Below are 15,093 nucleotides of genomic sequence, written 5' to 3' on the forward strand. Positions count from 1 at the left end.
CCCATCGACGAGATGTTGCATCCCTCTGCCTGTTCTACAAATACTTTAATGGTGAATTCTCTGACGAACTGCAAACACTTGTACCTCCCCGACGTAACTACCCCCGACAAACCCGACAAGCTACTAAGTCTCATCCCTTTACAGTAGAGATCCCTAGGTGCAAGAAAGCCTTTTACTCCAATAGTTTCTTCCCCAGAACTGCGGGTCTTTGGAACTCCCTTCCGGGATTCTGCTTTACCAACTGCAATGATATGCAGAAGTTCAAGTGTAATGTTAACACACATCTTTCTACTCATCTCCCTTCATAATGACCCCGCTAATTAGGTCTCTAATAGTAGCCCCCTGCTTCAAAGTGGCGTTGTGCCTTGTTTGGGGTGAAAATTGAATAAAAAAAGATTTAAAAAAGTAACGTAGTAAGTTAATAACAATATAAAAATAAAGAATAAAAACAGTTAAAGTAACTAGGAACTTTATAATAAAATAGAAATAAAAAATATAAAACAGTGAAAGTATGGAGGAAATTAATAATAAAATAGAAAGTAAAAATATAAAACTGTGAAAATAAGTAAGAAATTAATAATAGAATAGAAATAAAGAATAAAAACAGTGAAAATAAGTAGGAAATTAATAATAAAAAAGAAATAAAAATAAAAACAGTGAGAGTAAGTAGGAAATTAATAATAGAATAGAAATAAAGAATAAAAACAGTGAAAATATGTAGGAAATTAATAATAAAATAGAAATAAAAATAAAAACAGTGAGAGTAAGTAGGAAATTAATAATAGAATAGAAATAAAGAATAAAAACAGTGAAAATAAGTAGGAAATTAATAATAAAATTGAAATAAAAATAAAAACAGTGAGAGTAAGTAGGAAATTAATAATAGAATAGAAATAAAGAATAAAAACAGTGAAAATATGTAGGAAATTAATAATAAAATAGAAATAAAAATAAAAACAGTGAGAGTAAGTAGGAAATTAATAATAGAATAAAAATAAAGAATAAAAACAGTGAAAATATGTAGGAAATTAATAATAAAATAGAAATAAAAATAAAAACAGTGAGAGTAAGTAGGAAATTAATAATAGAATAAAAATAAAGAATAAAAACAGTGAAAATATGTAGGAAATTGATAATAAAATAGAAATAAAAATAAAAACAGTGAGAGTAAGTAGGAAATTAATAATAAAATAGAAATAAAGAATAAAAACAGTTAAAGTAACTAGGAAATTAATAATAAAATAGAAATAAAGACAGACAACAATAAAATAAGTGGAGAATTAATAACGAAAATAGAAATGAAAAAATATAAAACTGTGAAAGTAAGTACGAAATTAATAATAGAATAGAAATAAAGAATAAAAACAGTTAAAGTAACTAGGAAATTAATAATAAAATAGAAATAAAGACAGACAACAATAAAATAAGTGGAGAATTAATAACGAAAATAGAAATAAAAAAATATAAAACTGTGAAAGTAAGTACGAAATTAATAATAGAATAGAAATAAAGAATAAAAACAGTTAAAGTAACTAGGAAATTAATAATAAAATAGAAATAAAGACAGACAACAATAAAATAAGTGGAGAATTAATAACGAAAATAGCGGATGAAATACAAAAATAAACATTGAAATATATAAAATATGGAAGTTGGAATTAAGGAATGAAAAGAATGTGCAATAAATTTAAAAACGGGGGAATCATAAAGTAAAAAAAAGGAAAATTAATAAATGAAAGAAAATAAACATCAAAAAGGTGAACCAAGAATGAAGTAAATAATATATTAAATAAAGTAACCAGAAAACAAAATTAAGCCACACGAATGGAACAATAAATAATAAAATGAAAGTAACTAAAAATGAAAACAATAAAGATATAAAAAAGAAGAAAATGAAGAAATAAATAAAAATGAAAGAATAAAAGTAAGAGAAAAAATACGAAACAAGGAAAAAGAAATTAAATAAACGAAAAATATGAATAAATAAAAAAGTAAGAAAATAAAAATAAATAAATAAAATAGAAGAGGAACGAGCATAAAAATTGAACTAAAAAATTGAAGGAAATAAATGAGAAAAATAAAAAGAAAGAATAAATAAATAAATAAGTAGAAGAAATGAAAATTAAAAAAAAAAGATTTAAAAAAAAGTAGGAAATGAATCAGAAGAAGGAGTAACGAAAAAATAAAATGAGAAATAAACTATTCGAAGAAATAAAAATAAAGAATTCAATAAAAGATGTGAATAAACTAAAAATGAATGAAAGAAAGAATGGAAATAAAAATAAAATCGAAGAAATTGTTAAAATTGAAGGAAATGAAAACGAAATTAAAACGAGCGAGGGAAATAGAGAATTATATAAAAAAAATGGCATAAATTATTAAAAATAAGAAATTATATAATAGAAGGAAGAATGAAATACAGAGGGAAATAAATAAAAAAAGGTGGAGTAATCTATCTATCTATCTATTATTCCTATAAATTCGGTTTTCTTTTGTGTGTATCGATATTCATATTAAAAACCCTCTTTTCCATTTATTTAAAAGGAAAATACAATTTTGTTATATATGGGTCATGGAATTGAATTCATCTGCAAAAGATCTAGTTAATTTGCATATTCTTTTAAATATTCATTTTAATTAATTCCCTATTAGTTTTTTCGATTTTCTTATGGGATAATCATCTTTAGTTAACTATTACGTGTAATTATATTCATGCAGATAATCTTACATGATTTATACTTGCATAATATTTGCGTAAAAAGCTTACATGTCACACCCTATTGTTTCCATATATATTCATGTGTACGTATATATTTTTGTTAATCTATCTATCTATCTATCTATCTATATGTCTGTCTGTCTGTGTGTGCATTTCCCTACGCAATAACTCTATCAATTTTTAGTCTAAAGACTCAAAATTTGATATACAGGGTACTGAGATTTGAGAAAATCTATGTGATTGGTTTTCGGCCAGAAATTTGGCTGTTAAGGGGTCAAAGTTCAACGATTTGATCTTTGAGAACTCTACCAAACTCCTCCGACAATTTTGGGTTTAAACACTTGAAAGTTTAGATATAGGTTTCTTGGACATGGATCTAACTTAATAACTTCATTTCATACATAAATGTTAAGGGGTCATAATAGTGGTCAAGTTTTAAAAAATTGACCATTTTTTTCTCATCATACACCTCTGTACACCCGGGCACCCATGCTAGTATAAGAAAAAGAAAGATAGAAAGAAATAAAACAGAAAGAAAAGAAATACAGAAAAGTGGACTAATTTAATATTAATATAAGAAAGAAATAAAACAAAAAGAGAAAGGAGTAACTAAAAAAAATGTAAAAATAATCCTAATTAAATGAAAAGGATAAAATAAAAGATTAAAAGCGAATTAATAAATAAAAAAGAAAAAAAAAGAAAGGTATACATAAATGATTTTATTATACAAACAAAAAATGAAACAAAAGGGAAGAAAATAAAGAAAAGGAAATGCATATACAAATAAAGAAATAGATGAATGGAATAATGAATAGTAAGTGAAAATGAATGAAAAAAGTAGAAAACGAAAGAAAATAACAAAAAAAAGCGGAAATAAATTTGAAACAATGAAGAAATTGTAACAAAAATTGAAAGAAACAAAATAGATACAAAGAATGGAGGAAATAAATAATTAAATAAAAGAAATGAATGAAAAAAGAAAGAGTTAACTAAAAAAGAAACGAAAGGAAGAACTAAATAAAAAAGGCAGGAAACAGTGAATTAAAAGATAGAATAATGAAAAATAAAGCAGTCACTAAGAATTAAAGAAAGAAAGAAAAAATACGAAGAAACAAGAAATAAAAGAAACAAAGAAAGAGTAACTAAAAGATGTAGAAGCAAAAATAAAATTAATTAAATAAAGGGGAAAATTAATAAAAAGGAAAACAAGAAAAGAAAAAATAAGAAGAAAGTAAAGAGGAAAAGAAAAGAAAAAGAAAAAAAGGAAAGAAAAAAGAAAAGAGGAAAAGAAAAGAGAAAAAGAAACGAGGAAAAGAAAAAGAAAAGAAAAAGAGTAAAAGAAAAAGAAAAGAAAAAGAGTAAAAGAAAAAAGAAAAGAAAAGAAAAAAGATAAGAAAACAGAAAAGAGGAAAAGAAAAGAGAAAATAAAAGAGGAAAAGAAAAAAGAAAAGGTAGAAGAAAAGAAGAAAAGAAAAGAGGAAAAGAAAAAAGATGAAAAAAGAGGAAAAGAAAAGAAAAAAGAAAAGAAAAAGAAAAGGTAAAAGTAAAGAGGAAAAGAAAAAAGAAAAGAAAAGTAAAAAGAAGATAAAAAGAAAAGGAGAAAGAAAAGCCGACAAGAAAAAAGAAAAGAGAAAAGAAAAAAAAACAAAAGAGGAAAAGAAAAGAGGAAAAGAAAAAGAAAAGAAAAAAGAAAAGAAAAAAGAAAAAGGAAAGAGAAAAGAAAAGAGAAAAGGAAAGAGAAGAGAAAAGAAGAAAGAAAAAAGAAAAGAAATGAAAAACAAAAGAGGAAAAGAAAAGCGGAAAAGTAAAGAGGAAAAGAAAAAGAAAAGAAAAGAGAAAAGAAAAGGAGAAAGAAAAGGAAAAAGAAAAGACGAAAAGAAAAGAGAAAAGAAAAGAGAAAAGAAAAGTGGAAAAGAAAAGAGAAAAGAAAAGAGGAAAAGAAAAGAGGAAAAGAAAAAAGAAAATGAGTGAAAATAAGAAAATAGTAAATGCTGAAAAATAAACAAATAAAAAAAGAAATAAAGAAATAAATAGAAACAAGTTGAATTATATATGAATCAAAGAGCGAAAAAGGAACTAAAACAAAGCTCAGTGATTTAATAACAGACAATAAAAGAACAAAAATGAACGAATGAAAAAAATAAATATAGGAGGTGAAAAAAAACAAATTAAAAGAAAGAAAACACTAAAGCAAGCAAGAAAGAAACCAAGAAAAAAGAAATCATGCAAGCAAGATGGAATTAAACTAAAATTAAAGAAATGAACCCCCAAAAGATACGAACAATCGAAAAGTGAATCGAAGAAAAAATAAAAGTAGATACAAGAAAATGAAAAAAAAAACATATAAAAGAAAAAAAAAGACAAGTTTAAAAGAGATGAATAAAGAAAATGAAGCGATATAGTTTATTGTAGAGAGTCACTACTGGGTCCATATTAAAGCCAATCAAGTCCAACAATATTGTCAAGTTAAATCAACGTCGAAATTTCGACGTAAACTAACTTCGGATTTTTCCAAATTTTTGTATTGGATCTGATGCTTTTTCACTACATTAACCGTCTTAAAAAGTGAACAAGATAATTTTATATATTAGATAAGAATATAAACGTTTTATTTGGATTGTTCTCATATTGAATGATATCTATGAAATCATACTCATCATATTTATCAGAATCACTACAAATTGTTGTCTGAAGCTAATAATCTGCCTTTAACAATTATTTCAACATATAACTTGATGATGGAAAGCTTCCAGCCGAGTGAAAGATAACACATGTATCTCCAATTTTTATCAAAGCCGTCATTTGCTTTCATATTAGAAACCTGTCAGCTTCTCCTCTTTATTGTAAAAAATTCTAGAATCGATTATTCGGGAAAAAAGAACATATGAACACAAATTATTTATTCACTAAAGACCAGCATGGATTTCTGCATGACAGATTCATAGCAGCTGTTGGAATCCCTAGAAGAGTGGACAACATTCCTTGAATATTATGAGGGAGTTGGTATGCATTACTGTGACTTTCAAAAAGCCTTTGACTCCTATCATGAAAATCATGAGCTATGGTATCGAAGGTGCTGCACTAGATTGGATTAAACTCTTCCTACCCAGTAGACAGCAATGAGTCTTTTTGGGTGAATGTGATCAGTGGGATTCCTCACGGCTCAATATTGAAGTGACTTCTGTTTGTAATCTTCATGAACGATACTACAGAAACTGTTAACTGTGGCATTAAAATCTATGCAGATGACACTTATATTTACGCCAAGACTAACTCAAATACAGACTGCTCGCAATTCCAACCGGATATTGTCAATCTACTTTAACGGTCACAACAGTGGCAGTTGATTTTCCACCCAAACAATTGTCATATACTACACCTCGATAAAAAACGGGAGGATCCGTATGAGTACATGATGGGCACGACTTCTTTCGCAATCACAGAAGTATAAAAAGATCTAGTGTACATATTGACTCATGTCTGTGTTTCCAGACTCATAATCTTCAAACAACATCTGCGGCTAATAATTTAGTTGGCATGTGTCATTGTTCGTTTATATACATGGATTGTGTTAGGTTCCTGTCTTTCTATAAGGGGCTGAAATGTCCAAAGCTAGAATATGCCACATCAGAATGATCACGTGACATTGGAACTATAGAAACGGTGCAGAGGAGGGTTACGAAATCTTCATAGAGCGGCTGAAGCAACTGGATCTTCGAACTATGTTGTTCCGACGAATGAGAAAGGATACCATCTAAGTCTTGAAATATCTGCATGGGGCAAGATGTTTCCTTCGAAACAAGATTATAGGACCTGTGGATATTGCTTGTGTTTGGATAAGCAGTGATATCGGAAGGGGGCAGCTGGGTTTGTCCGAGCACACTTCTTCTCCCAACGTGTGGTGAACGTGTGAAACCAGCTGCCGGAATTACTGGTAACTGCAGTGTCCCTCAATACTTTCGAAGGCAGACTAGACGAACATTAGAGGAATCACCCGCTTCGCTTTGACTACAAATATAGAGGTGATGTATACTGAGAGACTGTAATCTCGGATGTATAGGTTTGCGCCCATTCTCACCGTAGATTGTATTGTATTCGTTACTGAGTTCGAATTATCTAAATAATACGAATTCCATTGTTTCCAAATATGTTTTTGATTCAATGTTATTTGATAACATTAACCATGCTGCAGAATACCAGTTTGATCGTTTAGATAGAACTACATATATAGTCTGAAGTCTGATTTTTCAGCTTCAGTGCTACTTGGGCCTATCTTTAAAAATTGAACGAGATGCTGTTAAGCGTTAGATAAGAAGTGTCCGACGAAATAAATGCACTTTTCATTTTGTATATATTCTTATAACTAAAACGGGCATAATCGCATTGGCACACCAGTTGTTTTTAGATCATCGAAGTAACGTATCAGTGAGTCTGATCACTATTTAAATGAGTGACCATTTGCGAATATCGGATGTGCTGTATGTGTTCTCCGTTTATTTCAGCATTGTTTTCAATCGTCTTGAACTTCTTTTAGCTACTGGAATCAAGTAGTTCCGATTTAGAAGAGAGGTGGTTAGGAATTGCGCAACTCCTGCTTCACAATTCAGTGCATGTTATCCATCATCATTCCAGGAAGATCAGATTGTCCTCGTTATTTGGACGGATGCGCATTCATAACTAAAATGGTAATTGGCATTTGGGATTTTAAAAGCTTGCAGGAAAAATGCTTCAAGCATACCAACGCAAAGGATAGGACATGAAATTTGATTAAACAGATACTAACCCTTTGATCTCAATCTGTACCTTCCATCTTGTTTTAAATGACCACCTTGTAATGTCCTTTAGGATGTTAAATATCAGCCTTTACAGACTAATATGTTAATGGATCTGGACGCTGAAAATAGAAAGAAAATCCTCTAAATATTATAAAAAAATTTGCATCAACACCCTCCTGAACTGTTAAGGGTTTTATTTTTAAAAACAACTACAAAAAAGTCATAAAAACAAAGTTTATAGAGAGCGAACTTAATAGAAAGACAATAGCAAGAAAGCTATTCACCATCGCACACAAAAGAAAGCTCAAATTGTTAATCAATATGGAACAGCAATTGGGACAAAGAGTCAGCCAGAAAATTAGAAGTTAGAAATGATAATACGTTTTGCGACAGTTTACGACAGTTGCGAACAGTTTACGAATACTCTTATGTACTTGATGGTTGACAACAGTTACAGATGGAGACAGTTGAAGGCCAGTCTAGACTCATAGCAGAACGAAATGATCTTACGTAAACAGGCAACAAGGTCTTCACAGATTATATACGAGCTGCCTCCAATACGTTTCCAGACTTTTTTGTACAAGCATTTAAAATTGTCGTAGGATTTCTTAAAAATTTATATGTTATTGCTATACATCTTATGAGATGACTGACCAATTTTTATGATTTCGGGTTCAGATGAACAGCTACAGCAGGAATTGGAATGCACCCTACTAAAGCCTGATTATCACAGCTGGTGAATTGCAAAAATGCAATCGAGACATGGGGATACTTTTGAAGAACGATATGCAATAAAATTTTGTTTTAAACTTAGAAAAAAATGACACGGAAACGTATGGAATGCTTCAGACTGCTTTTGGATTATCTTGCATGAATCTTGCATCAGGTTTTGAGTGGCATAAGAGATTAAAAAAAGGCAGAGTCTGTAAGGGATGATGAGAAGTGTGGAAGGAGTAAGGAAGTCAGAACACTAGAGTTGATTGTCCAAATAAAGAATTTCATGAATAAGGACCGTCGTGTATCTAAAGAGACAATAAGTGCACAGTTTAATGTCAACGTTGCAATTTTGACACTATTATTCGCGTGTTTGTGTTTGGAATTGATTTCTCTATATTTGTGAGTCACTGCGTACCCCCTCGACAAAGAGACAACGACACTGACAGAAAGAAACGAATGACAAGAAGACCATGGAAACGGCGTTGGGGGGGGGTCAGCATTTGTTGGCGAATGGGAAACGCACGTGGTTGCATAGAATTTCTAATTTTTCTTTAACTGTTAAATAATATTTTTAACATTGGGTCCCGACTTGTCAAGGCCAAAAATTATTTGAGGATAAGTTTGGATGAGAAGAGATCGTTATCACCCGACAGTTGATGAACACTAAGTGGGTATTAGCATTAATCAATAGTGTAAACTCTGTTTGATTACTAAAGGAACGTTTTAAGAAACGAATTTTTTAAATTGGATTTGATGACGACCTAGTTGTAATCAGCCGGGAAGCACTCCTACGATAATGTGTTCTACAAGCTGAAAAACATGCAAAGAAGCACTATCCAAAATGAACCTGCTTGTAGACAAGGAAAAAACATAAACTTCATAATAGGAGAATATATCTCCAAAAGTAACTCATACAGCGACATGACTAAGACTGATATTTCTCGCCGGCTTACATGTCACCTGTCTTCACCTAACAGCTCCATCTACCAACACCTAGTAGCACATGACACCCGCAAAAATTAATTTAGAAATATATTAATAAAAATACCGCCATTTTCGCCGTCTCATATATATAGAGAGAGAGATAGAAAAATTGATAGATGGATAGATATTGTGGTTGATGTCGCATTGAAATGTTTGCAGTTTAGCCGCCTTGCCTCTCTTCAGATGAGAAGCATTTAACTTCGAAATACTTTGGTATAAAAAGCATATAACTCCCTCTAATTATCGCTTTTTTATTATTATCTTGTCTGATGCTATTATATATATATATATATATATATATATATATATATATATATATATATATATATATGTATGTATATATTTTAATGGTGAATGCTCTGGCGAACTGCAGACACTTGTGCCTCCACGACGTAGACACCCTCGACAAACCCGGCAGGCAGCTAAATCCTACACCTACACAGTAGAGATCCCTAGATGTAAAAGATCTTTCTACTCCAGTAGTTTCTTCCCCAGAACCGCTAAACTCAGGAATTCCATTCCAGGTCCCTGCTTCCCCAACTGTACTGACATGCTGAAATTCAAGTGTAACGTGAACCGACATCTTGCTGCCCAAATCCCAACATAGTACCCCAGTAGTTGTTGCCCCTGATTGTAGCCCCCCACACCAAAGTGGCAATGTGTCTCGTTTGGTGTGAAAATGTAATAATAATAATAATAATAATAATAATAATAATAATAATAATAATAATATATATATATATATATATATATATATATATATATATATATATATATATATATATATACACACACACACATTTCCCCCAAACCTCTGGCCTTAATGGAGGGAGACTAAAACTGGCTGCTATGGTTTCAAATGATCTAAAATAACAACAAGGGAAAACTTGATTGCAAATATTTCTCGTATGTTATATCTCTCCTCCTTTGCACATAGAGTACGATTATGAATGTTTCTAGTATCAAATGATTCTTATACACTGTGAAATTTACTTTATGTATGAAAAGGAAAAGTGGAGGGTATATAACATGTGAGAAATATTTTGAATCAAATCTCCATTTGCTGTTATTTCAGATCATTTGAAACCAGCAATTTTTAGTCTCCCTTCCATTAAGCCATTTGGGGGAAATATCAGATGTTTTGTAATTCATATGCAAAACTAGGAAAACAAATGACTATGATTGAAACATTTTATGACTGTAAAAAGGGCAAAGACACTGGATGACATATGACCCTATTAATGTGAGACGGTAAGGCCAAATGTCACATAACCAACAACACCATTCATATCATTACCTTTCCAACGAGCCTTTATTTGTTCAATTCTGGTCAATAGTCGCTGAAAATTGAAACTTATAAAAGTGCCAAAAAATGGAGTCTCTCTGTCTATCTGTCAGTCTGTCTGTCTCTCTGTTTCTCTCTCTCTCTCTCGCTCTCTCTGTCTGTCTGTCTCTCTCTCGTAACAAAATTGGATATTGAAATGCTCATATCTTTGATTCAATGTGACGAAACTACATAAAAATTTGCAGGCTTCTTGAAAATTATAATATAATGGTTAAAATTTTATTACCATTTCTGAGATATGCATATATATATATATATATATATATATATATATATATATATATATATCGCCATATGTTTATATTAATCAATCAATTTATATATCTAGATCTATGGCTATGCCATTAATGTATATATATATATATATATATATATATATATATATATATATATATATATATATATATAAAGGGTGCCCCCCCAAAAAACGTGCCCTGTGTACACTTTACTAATTAGAGTTGGGGACCGTTTTTTGGGTCAAAAGTGAAATTGTCTGTCTGTGTGTGTACATTTTCCTACCAAACTACTCTGTCACTTTTCAATCTACAGATTCGAGATTTGACATAAGGGGTATTGAGATTTGAGAAAATCTTTTTAATCAGTTTTCGGCCAGAAGTTTGGCTGTTAAAGGGTCAAAGCTCAACGATTTGCCATTTGAAAACTGTAACAAACTATTGCACCAATTTGCGGTCTAAACACTTGAAATGTTAGATGTAGGCAATTTGGACATGGATCGAATTTTTCATTTCATTCGAGCCCAAAACAATAAATGTTAAGGGTTCCAAATTGGGATCAAAGTTTTAAAAAAATAACCTCTGCAGTCTCTACCAAATTACTCAGTAAATTTTGGGTTTAAACATTTAAAATTTTATATAAAGTGTATTCAGACATATAGCAAGATTTTTAATCGTTTTTAGCAGTAGTCAATGGGACAATATCGTAGTAATCGTTAGTAGTGGAAATTTGGTAAATTGGATTACTTAAGGGGACGGCTCATCAAGAATTTGTTTATGTTAGACTTGAAGACATCCAAATTGTAGTCAGCTGGAAAGCAGGCAAACGGAAGACAGTTCCACAAGCGTGCAGTTCTAAGAAAGAAACTTTGTTCATGGAATCGACGTTTAGGTTTAGGCACAGATAAAGAATGGGGGAAATTATTGATAGTAGTTTCAACTAGATGAGTGTTTTTCGTGAAAGTTTGGCGAGGTGGGACCATAGATTGGAACTCAGACGAGCACTTTCCATGAAAATAACGATAAAGCAGAGACATTTGTGGAAAAAGGGGTTGCAGGAAAGAGATAATGGCATCCTCCACTAGATTACGAAGTCTATCTTAACTCTGTCAAGGTTGGATAAGCTGCTTCTACTAGCTCCTGCCCAGATGTGGTAACAGTACTCCATCCTTGGACGCACCTGGCTCTTATTGATTGAAAATTGCATCAGCAGTGGGGGCCTCCCCAAGACAAGGGTCATTAATTTCAGTTGATGCCAGATGGGGATCAGAACGTTGATGATGTAAAGATAGAAGCTTGGTTTTAGAAGCATTAAAAGTAATCAGCCACCTCTTTTCCCATTGTATCACGTGATCAAAATCAGAGGAGAGAAATCGAGAGAACTTGGCCATTTACGACCTTTGATGTGTTGCCATAGATGGTAGTGCCGTCAGCATAAATGTCTACGAATGATCTTAGAATGTGATTTGGGAGATCATTGATGTAGATCAGGAAGAAAGTTTAACCCAGAATGGACTACTGAGGAGCTCCAGCATTAATACTGTGAGCTTCTGATTTCTGCCCATCAACCATTACACTTATGAACATATCAGAGAGAAATGATTTAATAATTAAGAAGATATTTCCAGCTATACCGTAGCTGGAAATCTTGTGTAGACCTTTACGCCATACCCTATCAAATGCCTTTGATATATTCTAGAAAGGAAGCCTCCGCCGAGAGATTCGCTTATCCTATGAGATATAGCCATTAGCACATCTGCTGTATATCTAGCAGAAAGGAAATTATATTGCATGTCACTAAGAAGGTCATTTTTTACTAAGGTGGTTGACTACTTATCTATTTAACACAGATTCCAGCAGCTTACTCATGACGCACATGAGATTATTGGTCTGTACTAAGAGAGAGATGACCTATCGCCTGAATTGTGAAATACAGGGCATACTTATGGGGTTTTCTGGAGTGCTGGGAAGCATTTCTCCTTAAGAGAACGCTTAAACAGCTTCATAAGTATGGAAGCTAGTTCTAGTATAAGCTTTTTCTGCATTATAATTGGAATGCCGTCAGGGCCAGTTGCTTTAAGGAATCAAGGTTTTTGATTAGCTTAGCAACACTACGCACATATATTTGTATGTTGCATAGTGTGTTTTCTGATACAGGAGGAAATACAGGGAGGTTGACAGCCTTGTCGCATAGGGTAGAATAGCTTCAAAGTTTTTTGGCAAAGAGTTTGGCTTTGTCTGATTCTGACGAGATTACCTTAGAGCCATTGATGATAGTTTGGACAGAGCACACGTTTCTGTTCAGGATCCTGTTTGCTATTTGCCAAAATTGGTGGGAATCAAGCCGCTGTTCAGATACTTTAGACTTAACGGACTGAGCATACGACTCTCTCGCGTTCTTTATTACGTTTTTACAGTGGTTGCTGGCAGTCCTGAAAGCGGCTTTAGTCTCAGTACACCTATTACGTTGAAAGCAGTGGAAAAAATGATTTCTGTGTGCAATGACAGCAGCTCGTTCTGGAGAGAGCCATGGCAGGCTGTTAGGTTTTTGCTAGACTTTTTTCTGGAATATATGAAGCAGTGTATACCTACAATTAACCATTCTGTCAGGTCTTTTTAAACATGCAATGCAGTAGATCTAATATAATTTTAGACATTTTTTAGACATTCTTTTTAAACATGGAATACAGTAGACCTAATATAAATGTACGGAAGCTATCCCAGTCAGCCACAGTGTATCGATATACTGTACGAAAGGTACGTCTAAGGATACATCAAATTTTGTTTTTATTTCAACTAATACAATCGAGTGGTCAGAAGATCCCAGTGGAGAGAGAACGGATGATGAAAATAGCTCAGGTCAAGTTCGGAGAAAAAGGTCGAGGAGACTTACAAACTGGCAGTCAGTGTAAGGCACACGGGTTAATCCGTGAACAATCTGAATTAAGGCAAAACCAATGGAGACATCATGACAGTACCTCCCCTCATCATATGTCTTGTCTGAATGGGCTAACCATTCCACAGTGTGTACATTGAAGACTCCATAGACGTGAATATTAGCCGAAGGATGAGCAAACAGGATGTGTCCAATTTTCGTAGATATGCTTTTAAAGATAATAACTCCGCTGTTGTGGGGGGCGATACAGGGCAAATATAAACACATATAGGGTAATTTAGGGTCTTCGCTGGAGATGTTTCTACCACATGGATAGCTATCTCTAATGTAGGCGCATATTCCATGCCCATGGCCATCTTGGGTGGGGGCAGATTTTGATGTCAGAGTATCGTTTAATTACGAATTCATCTAGACAAAAAAGTCAGTCCAATGCCAGTTTCACTTAAGAATAATAGGTCTGGTTTAGTGTCCTGTAATTAGATTTCTACCTCTGGAAGGTTGAACGTAGACCCCTGCTATCGGTTGGTTGGTTGGTTGGTTGGTTGGTTGTTTTACGGCATATCAACCCTTTTCGGGTTATTTAATGCCGAATCCAGTGATTTTGAAAAAAAAATTTTAATAGAATATATATATGTTTTTTTTTTGTTTTTTTTTTTCAAGTCGGTTTCTATTTAACCCATAGTTGGTACCTAACATGTACTACCACTCCGGGTCAGAGTGAACCTGGGAGCCATGGCAATTAAAGGGTGGCTCCACACTCCCTAAAGCCCGCAAGCTGGGGCCTCACCATCGGATATAGTTTAAGGTCATATCCAGGATCCGTGATGCTGGAGAAGAAGACATGGTTGTTGGTGTCTACGTTGAAAGTTGGAGTGCTGGTTTTAATCGTGTATTTAATACTTATAGTTTATTTTTATCGTCTCATATGCGTGTCACGTTGGTACAGTGGTAACGTCACCAGATTTATATACTACTGTGTTGCTTTCGGTTTCGATTCTAGGTGATGGTACCCAAATATTTTCTTTTTTTCTTTTGAAATCCCGACTCGATTATAACATATACGAAATCTGGACAAATTAAAATATCGTTTTTATGATCAGGCAAAACCGGCCGCCCACTGCTGGTATATATATATATATATATATATATATATATATATATATATATATATATATAGTGTGTGTGTGTATGTGTGTGTTTTGACATACACAATTTTTGCCAGAACCTGTTTCGTAGTGCAGAATCGTTTAAGTAATTATTATGTCGATTATTTAATTTATTTCGCCCTTAACCTATCAGAAGAAAAAGCACTTATTAATTTTAGAAGACAATAGTTACATCGAGCCTCATAAATTAAAAGGATTAGTATAAATAAAAGGGAAAATATAATTGAATAATCATTTCCCCCATTTTCCCCATGAATA

At 32.4% G+C, this 15,093-nt stretch overlaps 1 protein-coding gene across 2 annotated transcripts in view; it reads right to left on the reverse strand.

Annotated features, from left to right (window-relative positions):
* LOC145278064 (uncharacterized) overlaps positions 1-15,093 on the reverse strand; it is a 765,737-nt gene that overhangs the window by 480,920 nt on the left and 269,724 nt on the right. For both annotated transcript variants that reach the window (XR_013868302.1, XR_013868303.1), the window contains exon 2: positions 7,503-7,613. The gene's annotated coding sequence lies outside the window, so the exon portion shown is untranslated. The remainder of the gene's footprint in view (positions 1-7,502; positions 7,614-15,093) is intronic.

Source organism: Euprymna scolopes, chromosome 6 (assembly GCF_053919585.1).
Source record: "Euprymna scolopes isolate OS-2025 chromosome 6, ASM5391958v1, whole genome shotgun sequence".
NCBI classification, from domain to species: Eukaryota; Metazoa; Mollusca; class Cephalopoda; order Sepiida; family Sepiolidae; genus Euprymna; species Euprymna scolopes.